The sequence below is a fragment of the Argiope bruennichi genome, chromosome 5 (genome assembly GCF_947563725.1).
Source record: "Argiope bruennichi chromosome 5, qqArgBrue1.1, whole genome shotgun sequence".
In the NCBI taxonomy this organism is placed as follows: Eukaryota; Metazoa; Arthropoda; class Arachnida; order Araneae; family Araneidae; genus Argiope; species Argiope bruennichi.
Genome location: NC_079155.1, coordinates 113,366,653 through 113,380,615, shown reverse-complemented (window position 1 = coordinate 113,380,615; position 13,963 = coordinate 113,366,653).

Below are 13,963 nucleotides of genomic sequence, written 5' to 3'. Positions count from 1 at the left end.
TGTGTTGTTCTTATATGTAAACTTCCGATGGTTAAAACGTTTTTTTTTTTTTAATTTTGAAATTGTAAAGAACAAACTTTAAAAGGTTAATATGAAAGTCCATTAAAATGGTGCATCATAATAACAAAATTTTTTTCATATAAATGAGTAGTTAAAATATGAGCCTTGTGCAATTAAAAATCAATTACTCAATTAGGAAGTAATTCTTTTCGCCGCACTAATAAATACTCTATAATGTTGAAATTCATCTCCATATGAATTCTACAACAGCGGGGCTCGAAAACACTTCAAGTGTGGATTGAATCAACATCCTTGAATTGCTTATGGTCCTTGCACTCAGGATAGATTGTTTATAATCACTCATGAACTTTCTATGCAATCGCCTCTTCACTTCTCTAAGACCACAAAATTGGAACTTCGTTGACCGCTCGCTGTCATCCGAAAAGTACTTGTTCAGGGGAGGAAGTTCGTGGCTTTGTCACCCCCAAGTCCCGGGGCGATGGGGCGATTCTATTACCCACTTATTGCTCCTTCCCACATCGGCCGGCGGCTCTATGCTAACCTTTCGATAAGAAGAGGGGTCCACTCGAGTGATGAATTCATTTCGAAAGCTCTCACCGGAAGCGGGTTCGATCGTCTGCCCCAATGGAATTAAACGGTCTGTTTGAACTAGCTGCAAGTGGGGAATGATGGTAAGAACGGTTAACAGGAATTTATGCCGATAAATGATGGAAGTATGAGTATTATCAACAGATAGTGGAGGATCCTTTATTCATTTTTATCGAAATCTATTTATAGGGATAAGTTGAAGTGAGTTAAATTCAAATCCACAGAATGGGAGAGGTTATTAGAAACTATTTATATAATAATAATTGATGCAACCGGTTTTGCTTAGGATTAAAACATTTTCATGTATATTATATTTTATCGTGTAAACTACTTGTGCATAAATAATTATTGTATAGAAAATCTTTTTATAGCTTAAAACGGTTTAAAAAAATTAAAACTAGAATACCAATTGAACCAGATGATTTTTCAAAACCATTTGAAGCTAATTTTCTCCATTAGGTGTTCATATTTGTCACATTATTATTGCAAATTTGGTTCATAAATGATAAAGAAAGGTTGTTTTCCTTTAACCGAATGAGTGAAATTTGCTTTTAGTCTCGGTAAAAGCTTTAAAACCAATAAAAAGCACTGTCAGAAAATGTACCAAAACAAAGAATTAAAAAAAAAAATAGTAGCAGAGTTGTTTAAGTTATAAAAAAGGCAAAAAATTTCTTTTATAATATTTAATGAATTGAAAATTTCATTTTGGGTATTGAAAAGTTGATAGTATACTTCCTCTTGTCTTATATGAAAAGTGAGCAAAATTTAGTTGAATTCAACTAGTTGTTTAGGAGGAGAAATATAACATAAATACATGCATACATAGCCGCGATAACTTTTATTTATATTTACAGTTAACATTACGATGTATTAAAATATGTATGAAGTTATAGTAATGCCTAAATTGGGACCATACGTGCTCACATGTAGTCAAATTAAAATAGTTAAGAGGAATGTTGATAATTCACGTCTCCCTAAGCAGCTATAAATAAGGATTCTCCAGTTCACAGTGTTTGGTCAACTTAAGCAGATGCCTCCTTCTGTAAAATTTCACGTTGACATACAAAGTTATGTTCATCATTTAAGGAGGTGTCATCCCGTACAAATCCTTACTGAAATAATCTTGATAAAAATCTATTTACTTATTTAAATTCTCTAAACCTATTTTTTTTTTTTTTTTTGAAAAGCATACATTCTTGCCATTGCTTTCAAAATTTCACTGCAAGCATAATTATATAATTACCAATCAGAGCCTAGTGAGTTAAGACAGGGGCGAGGAGTTTTGACTTGGAGGAAGAAGGTTTTGGATTTAATTTTCTGGTTGTCTTAATCAACTTAATCAATTAACCAAAATTAATTACTATTTAATTTTGGTTAATTCTCTGGTCTTTAAAAAGGTTATTCAAAAAATTGTGATTGGCTTATGGATAATTTGTTTTCTTTGTTTCCCTCTTCCAAGCGAAACACAAATGTTAATTCAATTTCGTAAGAAGTGTCACTATGAAGATAACTGTAATCCAGTATTAAATTTCCCTCTCAGACAATACTTAGGTGCTCCAAAATAGTTTAATCGTAGAAGACGGCATACTCTTAGAGGTGTAGCTACCGGAGACCGGATTAGATATAAGCAGAGGGATAATAAGTAAGAAGAAAAGGGGCGGGGGTGGCTTGTGTAGATGACATGGGCACTAGCCTTAAGGCGCGGAATGGACCTAAATTGTTATGAGTATACATTACATTTTATAGACAAATATGATGAAAGAGCGAAAAAATATACCATGATCCAGAATCAGCGTACACTTGCAAAAAATCTTCTCAATATATAAAATTTAGAGAAAAGAATTTAGGGAAAATATAGGGATAAATCTTTTAAGGAAATAGGAAAAAACAGCTTAGAGAAAAATTGTGAAAACAATTTAGGAAAAAATATATTTGGGAAGAATAGGAAAAAATTTAAGGGAAATACGTGAAAACAATTTAGGGAAAAGAAGAATATAGGGAAAGAAGGAAATTAGGAATTAGGGAAAATATTTTAGGGAAGAAAGGCGAAAGAGAGAAAATTAGCTTAGAATGAGATACTGAAAATATTTTAAATTAATAGGGAAAAATAAAGAATGGTATGAAGAAGTGATTTAAAATAATTTCGTACTTGAAATTTTGGGAAGCGTTTGACGTGTTTTACGAGAGCATGAGTTAACACTATTATTTATTTCACATATTATTATACGAAATTTTTTTGCATTCATTGAAATAAAGTTATAAAGATAAACACTCTCATGACATGTTCTTGGTTTGATTTAATACACCCTTCCCAATCGCATCAATTTAAAAAAGAAACACCCAATGTAACAACAGATTATTCTTTTAGGTTGAGGCAATTGCCTCTCCTTAGAAAGTGAGGGAGAAAAATAGGAGACTTTAAACAGTCAAATAGACAGCCCGCCTCATTCTGACAGCTCATTTAACAAAAGCAGCGGAAGCTGTTGTATTATTAAGATCCATAAATCTGCCCCCTGAGAAGTGTAAAGTGACCGCCCCTGCTGGTGGGTGGCTTTGAATTTAAGAAAATGATAAATTAGGCGATTGCAATTATGAAGCATTCACGATAACACAGCGTAATTAATTTGGGAATGGAAACTAACATACTATAATATATTTTTAGTAAACTTTTAGAAATATTAATCCAAAATTTATTCAAATTATAGCATTTTTTTTTAAATAATGCAGAAAAATGTGGATATAAAATGTGGATATTAATTTTTTGCATCTCCTTTTCTTTCCAAATCTTTTGTAAACTGAAAGAAAAAAAAACAATTAATCACTGAGTAGAAATACTATATGGTTTAATCTGGAGCACTTGCATTTAAGGGAAGAACACTCGTCTAAGAAGCAGGAAGGAATTATATTAATCTCTCTATAAATAAAACGTTTATGTGAACTCAAAATCAGTTCAAATTTTTTATTCGTTATTATACAACAGTTGGTACGTTCGGATTGATGACATCCATGCCTCAATAGAAACGATACTTTTTTCGAATTTAATAATTAATAAAAGTTAAAATCGAGTTTGAACTATTAATTGAAATCGTAGAAAAAGAAAATTTAATGGAAGCATTAAAGCATCGTTCATAAGTAGATTCAATAGGATTGGACGAAATAGAAGAGTTAAAAGTTTTTGTATGTAATGAAGTTTCTGAAATGTAGTTAATTTTCGCGACCAGTTATTTCCCCTACTTTAAAGTATAGTTAACCACACAGACTGCTCTATCATTATTGCTGAAGAATAATTTTAAAAATATGTATAAAAGTACATATATCTTTTTGTGATAAGATATATGCATCGAAGTTGATATGATTAAAAGTTGAATGATATTTTTATTAGTACTCGTCATTTTTGGCGATGATTTTGATATTGTTAGCATTATGACGACCCATTTTAATGAAATATATCTTAATAAAACATGGAAAAAGAATTCAATTCAGTTTTGAATTTTAAACATATTAAAATTATATACTTTTGCTTACTAATATTTACATGCATTTTTCTTTGCTATCAGAAAATTTTAATTTTAAAAATTGGTGATTTAATGTTAAGTAATCGATAAAAAATAATTAATGTTAGCAGTTCAAGCAATTAATAAATAAATAAACAAAATAAAATAAAAATAGAAAAAATAGGATATTAGATAAAAACAGAAAATTAACTAAGATTTAAATTAAATGAAAATATATCACTACACAGATTTATACACACAGATCAATAGAAGGCGATAAGCAAACAATATATTTCTTTTCCTGTATAGTACCTTATAATTCTTGTTTTACTTGTGCGCACAAACGAGAAAAGGCTTTATAGATGTACTTAATGTTATAGGATTCTATGAATTATCTCATGATACTTTATGTATTTTGTAGTAAAACCAGCTTTAATCTGAATGGGAAATACTGTAATGTTATCTCAAGAGAAATTAGCAGATCCTATAATGGTTTTAGACTTGTAATGGAATGATAACAATATGGATAATATGCTTTTTAAGAATAATACATAGTTTCAGAATGCAAGATAACATGCAATGTATAAATAGGCAATTCTGAGGATTTCAGGAAACAAAATCACTTCTTAAAATAAAAGTAGATAGAAAGAGAGAGAAAAAACAATTTTTGAAGCCATTCCGGTAATCTTAAATGGGTGAATAAAAAAAAAGTAACAATTTTTGTTCCTAAGGCATCCTTCTTTTATCTATTTAATAGATCATAATCTTCATAAGAAACCTATGGATGAATTAAAAATATTGAATAGATTCATTTTATCTATACTTGTCTGATTTAAGAAAACCACTCTAATTTTTGTAAAAGAAATTCTGGTTGAGAATTTCAGTTTTATAAAAGAATCTTAATGCAATACAATTTTCGTATATGATTCTTGCCGTTGAAAAATAAATAAATAAATAAAACTTGAAGCTTATCGGTCCTTTTTTCATAACTAAGATATTTTCAAATTCACAATCAATTTAATCAATGTCTGAAATAACAGATTCTATGTCTTGATATTAAAATGAAATGAAAAAAATATATTTGCTTAAGAATGGAAATGAGAGACAACATATTATAAGATATTAAAATTCTTAGAAACTATAGCATTTTTTTTTCATAATTCTTCTTATTCTTTTCCATTAAAAATGAAAGCTGTTTTCTAGGAATAAAGTATTACCGCCTTATTAAAATATTCTTGATACCAGACGATATAAAATGTTTACAGAATCGGTTTAATTTTCATCATGATATTAGAATTTTTTTTTTGTTTGAAATATTGTTATCGGCACGAAATTAATTTATTATCATTTCCTTAAACAGAGTATTGTTATCGGACATTTATTAAAAAAAGATATATTTAATATCTGAGGTATTATATTTGAAGATTTTAATTAATTAAAGCTTTGTCAAACAAAAATAAATCGAAGGAATGTAATCAATCCTCTACAAAAAAAAAAGCTAATATTGCTAATCAAAATAAGTTAGACGATCATAAAAATTATTTAGTAGAATTATAATGAATTTTATAAAATGGCCATAATGCATTTAAGTTCAGAAACAATTCTATGGAAAAGGAAGCCTTATTTATCGGATCACAATTCGAAACCATGCTTTCATCGTTGTTTTTTCTACTGTATCGTTTTTTTAAGTGACTATGTTAACTTGGCCTGTATAGTGTAACAAAATAAAGCATAATGCGTTATCCTTGGTTTATTAATAACATTAGAGTACAAAATTAGAAAAGACTGGAAAATTAAAGGATGCAGCCTCGAAATCGGAGATTTGAACTAGTAGAACCGATGAATAACTAGTTAAAATGGAAGGCGCTTCAAATGCAAATAGCCCCAACTGGGTTCATATATTACGTGACAGCACGCAAATACGAATTGCCATGTAAGCAGTGCATTACTATAAACAAAGGGTGGATGAAAGGTGGCTTTAAAAAAGTTTGCTGAAACTTCCAGTTGCATGTTCATGTTAGAAGATGTATTATAGGGGATTTTGGCCATGGCAGAACGGCAGAGAAATTCGAAAATGGACACTATATATTGAATAAAACCCACGAGTCAGACATCGAGAAAGAAATCGTTTCACGTTGTGGTGCATTGTCTTCCTCGATACCTTCCTAACGTTGCTTTAAAATGGGTGCTAATATAACTAAATTAAATGAAATTGACTCAAGCCGAACCACAGGTCGGCAGTAGTTATCTAATAAAAACAGCATCAATGAATGATTAGTATATTGTTATGTTTACAAAAAAAGATGGATCCAAGCCAGCCGGAAAAATTATTCACCAGTTGCTTATGACAATGAAATGTGAAGTAGAGTAAAATACAGTGGCTAGACTTCTTCAGAAAGGATGAGCTATTTACGCGCTATCCTACCTCTTTCCAGTAGTCATAATCTTTTCATCCTTTTAACTAGAGCAAACCGCATAAAAATTGAATGCCTTAATAATTGGTCCATGTTTTCTTCATCAACCAGAATTGTTTCAATGCATATTTCCATAACGATTTTGGACATCAGTTCTTGTTGAGGTGGAAACAGTTTCCTCTGAATAACATTAGGTAAAAGGAAAGTTATCATATAGAGATCTCATGTTATAGAGCCACAATAAGTTCCGTCATTGATGAGGGACATTGCAACAGATATATTTTTTATTAATAGATGCTTCTCCTCTACGTCAGTATTCCAATGTCCATTGGTCCACATATCTATTTTATGGATAATTTTGCTAGAACACATAAGTTATGTGCAGTGGAAGTGTTACTGGAAAGTGGTGATTTCACTCGAACGAATTGGTAAACAAGCTTTCCTAATTCAAATGGTATGTATTTTGTAATTAATATATTCGTTTGTGATTATTCAGCCAGTTAAACAGACGCTGGTTGAGGAATGAATGTCTCTGTTTCAAGAACTAATCTATAATCGGTTGCTAAACATGAACAGATGGTGTCAATCAATTATTACACTTAGAGGACGCCATATCTTCTACCGATTGATATTTGTTTGTACCCTGATTAGACAATCATTTTTACTAGTGATATTCTTTTGTGTGTATATTATACTGCATATATCCGGTTTTAATGCATGTTATGTTTTTTATTATTTAAGTACAGGATAAAGTTTTTGTATTCTGGTTTTCATGATCCACAGGGGATTTTTTTAAGGGGGAAAAATCAATCACTGTTTAAGTTTTTAATGATAGTGTATTTAAATCACATAAATTGTTTGGAAAGTTAATGGTTATTTAGTTTATTTAAACTATAATAAACACCATTCTTAGGCAAAAGGAATGTTATTTAAGGACTGATATTGTCATCTTAATTGTCATCTTGATCATGATATGCGAATCTTGAAAGTTCCAAATTCAATGCCGCACAGAGAAAAGTTACAGAGAAATTAAACTTATTAGAGCATAGTTATAACTCATAAAATACCATTTTCACTGTAAATAGAATCTTCATCAAACATCTTCAAATTTTCGAAGAAGACAAGAAAACATTAATCGCTTGAGTTTTTGTTTAAGTGAAATATGTCAACTTATTGGCACCAATATAATGTTAACATACGAAGAAAATGAGCCGTTAAATGAAAAATGATGACACAATTATTTCTGTTACGTAATAATAATTTCGAAGTAAATTAGCATCAATTATTTTTTTTCCATTGATTTAACACTTTAATCAGATTTAACTTAAACGCTTATACAATTTCCATCGCTGAATCGTACAGTTTCAGTTTAATGTGTTAAAGACTACTTTATATTGTAGTTATTCTTTTTTTTGTGTGTGTGTGTTTTCAGTTCTATTTTTTTCTAAGTTTTAGTGCCATTCTGTATTCATTTTAACTATTCAATTTTACAATTTACAAACACGAAATTTGCCATTGCTTCTTTACTTAATATTTAATATACATAAAGAAAGTGATATTTGAACAAGTGATGCTTTAATATTAAAAAAAAGAAAACATTAACACTGAATCAAAAATTGTGTGTCTAAAATAAATATCCGTTATTTCCTTTATACTGAAGAGCGAAATATATTAAAAGTAATTCAATACGACGTTTTCTCATTGAAGTTATTCGGGGTATTTTACTGTATTTCCTCACCAATAATATTAAAAGAAGTTGACTTAATTGCTAAAAGTTGAATTTCACAATGTACTTATATCCCGTATTCTCATTGATTGTCATAAAATAAATCTTAGAGTTAATAACAATGAAACTATTTTTTACTTTATGTAAATTATGTTTTTAAAACGATGTCTGCATTTGAATTTTTTTTGCGTTCTTTGAGATATTAAATAAACAGTTTTTTTATGTTACAGAAAAAAGAAGAATCTTTCAAAATAAGAATGAATCTGTAAATGACTCAGAGGTTTAATTTTATAAATTACTTTAATCACGTAAAGTTAAAAATTATTTTTAAAAAGATGTTCGAATCTTATTTTGGCAGTTAGAAAAAAGAAATTATCACTGTTATCCTAAGTTAAATGAGAAGAGAAAAATAGATGTCGCAGATAAGAAAAGCAAGTAAAAAAAATCTATTATCCTGCATTAAGGCTAAGACACTTTTTTTTTTCCATTTCGTCCTTCATTAAAGGAAAAAACTATTTTACTTTTGAAACTTTTTAGATTCTAGCGAAAAATTTTAATTCTTTCACGAAATGCAATTCAAAGAAATAAAAATTTACATTTTGAACATTTCAAGTAAACTCTGCTTATTTAATTTCTAGATTTTTAGAAGCTATATTCTTTAATCCTTGATTGCCTAATTTCATTAGACTCCCAAGAGGGGAAAAGACTTGTTACAATAAAACTAATGGAAGAGTTTAAATGAATTTAGTTTGCTGATTAAAGAATGTAACAACTTTTATTTCCTTTTCAAATGATTTATTGTAAGAATGAAGAATTTGAAGTGAATTAATTGAGGCGCTAATAAATTTCTTTAATTTTTGGAAGATACTTCTTTGCAAAGTAATAAAGATCAAAAGATTTCAGGAAATTCATTGTATGATTTAAATTTTTCTCTAAGAAAATATCGAAATTTCCGCAGTTATTTGCAGGATTCAGAGATTTGCCATATACATTTGATATATTTGAAAATGAAGGAATACTTTTTAATAAAATTCTGTTTAAACAGTTTTGTATATTCTTAAAAATCGGTGATTCTTAATTAGCTATCGGCAAGTAAAGAAAGTATGTCGTTTCGAAGAGAGAATAAAAAAACGATAAGAGAGCAAAGGCTGATTGATTTGTCCTTGTATATAACAGAATTTGAATTAGTTTGGCCACAAAACTGTTAATTTGCTTCCTTGGATATTCATTACATCTTGCTTGAGCTAAAGGAACAAAAGAATGATTAATTATTCAAATCAAACTTAGCAATGACGCTTGTGTTGATCAAAGAAAAGAAACCGCTTCGCCCTGTCGAGTGAGCTAATAGAAATTTACATAAAATGAATATCGCTCGCTGTCCGACAGAACAAAGAATCCAGGTCGTCTTGTTTGAGTTGGTGCTTCATCCGGATGAGCAAACATTGCAGGAGACCTTTTCGTTTTCTTTTCATTGTCTTCCCCAATTCTTTCGAGAGCAAGGCTTGGAACAGGATGAAAGCAATCGCATCTCCATACAGAATCCTTCTCAACTCTGTCACAGCTTCCATTTCCGGACAATAGAGGGAAAGCCGTTCTTGTTAAACTTGTAGAAGAAAGAGAATAATAGGGGAAATCAGGAAAACTATTTCTTGTATAGAAATCGTGTTTATGTTTTTATTTGAATAGAGATGGAGTGGCATTCTGTACCTGCATCCAAAGCAACATACAATAGAACGCAAATAATTTGAGTGTTTCTAATCTGAATTCATCGGTAAATAGAGTTTTTTTGCTCTGGTATTTTGAATTCCTCCTTACCTAAATCATGTCTTGTTCCAATTTGTTTTGATTAATTCGAAATCAAAAATAAAATTGCTATTAATTCTAAATTGTTTTCGTTAATAAAATGTATTTGTGACTGCCAGCGAATAATTTGAAGTACTTAATTTAGTCATGAATCAAGTCATTATTTAATCAGAAAAAAAATCCTTTGCTTCTGAATCACACCGTTTATTTTTGAGTTTTATTCTAAACGTACTCATCTTTGATTATCAGTTTATTCGCTCAGAATACACTGTCTATTAAACTATAATTAGGGAATGTATTATTATATAAAATTTTCTTTTATTACTTGATATGAATAAAAAGATATCAATTAAATGGAATGTGAATTTAAAAAAAAAATGATTTCCAGTTACGGAATTTTGAAAATTAATCATAACATTTAAAAAACATCATTAATAAAAGCATTTTAATGTTACAAATTTTGACTTAAATATAAACGAATGGTCAATTTTAGCAATAAAAAATTACAAATAAAGAATGTTGCAAAATTTCTGTATCATCGGATTTATTGCATAAAAAGATAAAATAGTGCTTTGGAAAAAAGGAACGAAACTGAAGCTACTACTTTTCAAGAGAACCTTTAAAAAAGGCCGATTTTTTTTTCATTTATAGGATTTTATGAGTAAAACTTAGTATCATGATTTCTTGGTTATAATATATGAAAGAGGAAAAAAATTTTTTCTTTATATGTGCGAAATTAAAATGGAACTGAAGATAAGTAATTAGAAACCGAAACAAAAATTTCGTATCATTAAATTATGAAGGTATTAATACTAGACATTTAAAAGAAATTGAAATATATATATATATATATTTGTGATTATATAAATTTTTAATCTGCTGAAAAGTAAAAGTTTATAAGTGAATATATATAATTATGTATAGCGATAATAGAATAAAGATTTTGATGGTCATAGTTCTAACAACCGAAAAGAACTCCATAAAATTATTTATTCGAACACGAAATTAGACTTAGTTTCATTACAACAATATAATTTATTGTTTTATATCACTCGAAATATATTTTTTAATTAAAATTTATTGAAATGAGAGAAAATATTATTGGCAATTACGTAGTTATCATAAAAAAAGCCAATGTTTTAAATTTTAAAGCGGCATAAAAGTCATTTCTTTGTTAATATTTTCAGAAATTATCAAGAAAACATATCGAAATTACAATTAATTTCTAATTTAATTAAAATCGTAATTAAAAGCCTAAATAATTGTTTCCAAATTTCATATCCTTATTCTCGAAATTTTATGGCTGTTAAGTCCAACTGCGTCCACTTTAAATAGGTTTGCATTCACCCATCTTCAGTCCATCCGTAAGACCATGCATGAGCAGAAATTAAGTAGGACGGAACAAGTACTTACAACTGTAAGTACTTGTCCCATCGAGACATGCCCTTGCTATTGTCCACTCTTTCAGCCGCATGAACAATTTTCCTTCTCGCATACATGATTTTACTCGAGTCTTGTAAATAGTTGAGTGTAAACTCGTCTTTACAGAGACAATAGACACATGCCCATTCATCTTTATTATTAGTAAATTGTAGCAATTAAAATGTTGTATACCTTTAGTTTACTAAAATTATTTCTTTGTTTACATTACTATTTTAAAAATTATTAATTAATTAATTGTTATTACTATCACACTGTTGCTTAATGCATTTACTAATAATGTTTTATTATTAAAACTGTGACATGTGTGGCAATAGCGTTTCATGTATTTTGCGCTTGCGCTATGAAATATTAAGAAATATATTTATTAATAATTATTTATTATTAAAACCGTGACATGTGTGGCAACAGCGTTTCATGTATTTTGCGCTTGCGCTATGAAATATTAAGAAATATATTTATTAATAATGATTTATTATTAAAACCGTGACATGTGTGGCAACAGCTTTTCATGTATTTTGCTCTTGCGCTATGAAATATTAAGAAATATATTTATTAATAATGATTTATTATTAAAACCTTGATATATGCGGCAAAAGCGTTTCATGTATTTTGTGTTTGCCTTATGTAATGTTAGGAAATATATTTATTAATAATAATTAGTTATTAAAACCGTGACATGTGTGCTAACAGCGTTTCATGTATTTTGCGCTTGCACTATATGATGTTAGGAAATATAGAAAGACTGAGTCCTCCCTAACTAATTGCTTACTCAATAGGAAATCAGATTTCAATAGGACAATCTTATGTTCTTCCGATTCCAAGTTCATTAGAACTTAGTATTCTATATGTACAGTCGTATGTTCTCAGAATTAACTCGGTTTCTTTAACCTTTTTCTGTTTCTTAAAGTTGCCTTTCGTTAACAAAATGTAATGGGTAAAATTTTTCGAGGATCAGTAGACACTCAATTTTCATTAGTGATTTTAAATATTTGCCATTTCTCTTGGATACAATGTCTTCAGTGGCAAACAAGGGCAAATACCAACAGTGGTGACTCCCTCGTTTTAAAAACAAATATTTATTGCCATTTTTAATTTAAAAATATCATTTTCTTGTGTTGTGCTCATTTCTAGAATCTGTTTGTTTTATTTGAATTTTTCGATTATTGGATTTTTTACCATTTCCCCATCAGTTTTAAATTAACTTTGTTTCACTATGGACTATACAGCATTAACATTATTTGACTGCAATTTTATGAATTTTCATATGAGTTCCAGCTGTTTTCTAGGACATGTTTTATTTTATTCTGTTTTTCTAGGAAATTCTACAAGAATTTTCTTGCATAAAGAACAAATTTTAAACATCTGTTTGAATTTAAAATCTATATTTTTTGTTATTCAGAAGTTAATTTTTTTGGGGGGACAGGACTATGATGTTAACTGCAGAAACATTTCCCATATCTGTATAAGTTATTTAATTTTTGGGTGAAAGCAAAAATGGGGTGCCGTTCAAAATAACCGTAATAAATATTATAAAAAAACCTCAGGAACGGTTTTAATGATTATACGAAATAGGATTATGATATAAATTAAATCAGACAATAGAATGTCAGAAAAAGTTGGGAACTGCCACAACCTTTGCGATGAAGAGAGATCTCACCAGAAATTGAAACTGATTCTATGCCTTGATGTCAGGACCATCCTTGCTTTTCCCGAACGATGTTCCGATCGTCTGACATTTTGAATTTCACGCTACTGCCCTTTCAAACGATATTAATTGGTTTGGAAGGCGTAGCAACACCTCAACTCTCTCGAGGAAGAAAAAGGATTAGAAACTTTGTTTTCTTTCTTACATTTTTTTTACTTCAGAATCTTCTCTTTTTCATCGAATTATTCAGCTGTGCTTTTTATTTGTTCGCCCTCATCACGTGGTCGAATCCCGGAATAAATCTTTTGTCGAGCGAGTACTTTCTTTGGCAACGCTGCCAGGGATGGATAATGACTCTTGGCAGCAAGCCTCCCCCTTTAATAGGATACAACCAGGGAAGAGGGTGGAAGTTTGGCGTGGTACGGAGGAAATGATATTACGTCAAAACTGTTTCACACTACATTGGACAAGACTTAAGGCAAGGGGAACTAGGATTAAAACTAAACACTGACACGGGAAAACCTTGGAAGATGATGGTAAAAAAAAAAAAAAAAAAAATCACGAAGACATCCTTAAAAGCTTTTAATGCATCGGCAACTTTTTTTTTTTTTTTTTTTTTTTGCGTGTTGGGCGCATTAAAAATCAAGCAAAGATAGAAAAAAAAATAGAAACTTCCAGTCGTTAGGGTAGAAATTGCTTCTTCCTTTTCAATCAATTGTGACTTAGGAACGAACTTGCTTTTATTACAGAGGCTTCTTCTCGGTAAACACAGGGCTTTACAAGTGTATTCTGGCTGACTTACTAAAGGCTTATAACAGACTTAACGAAG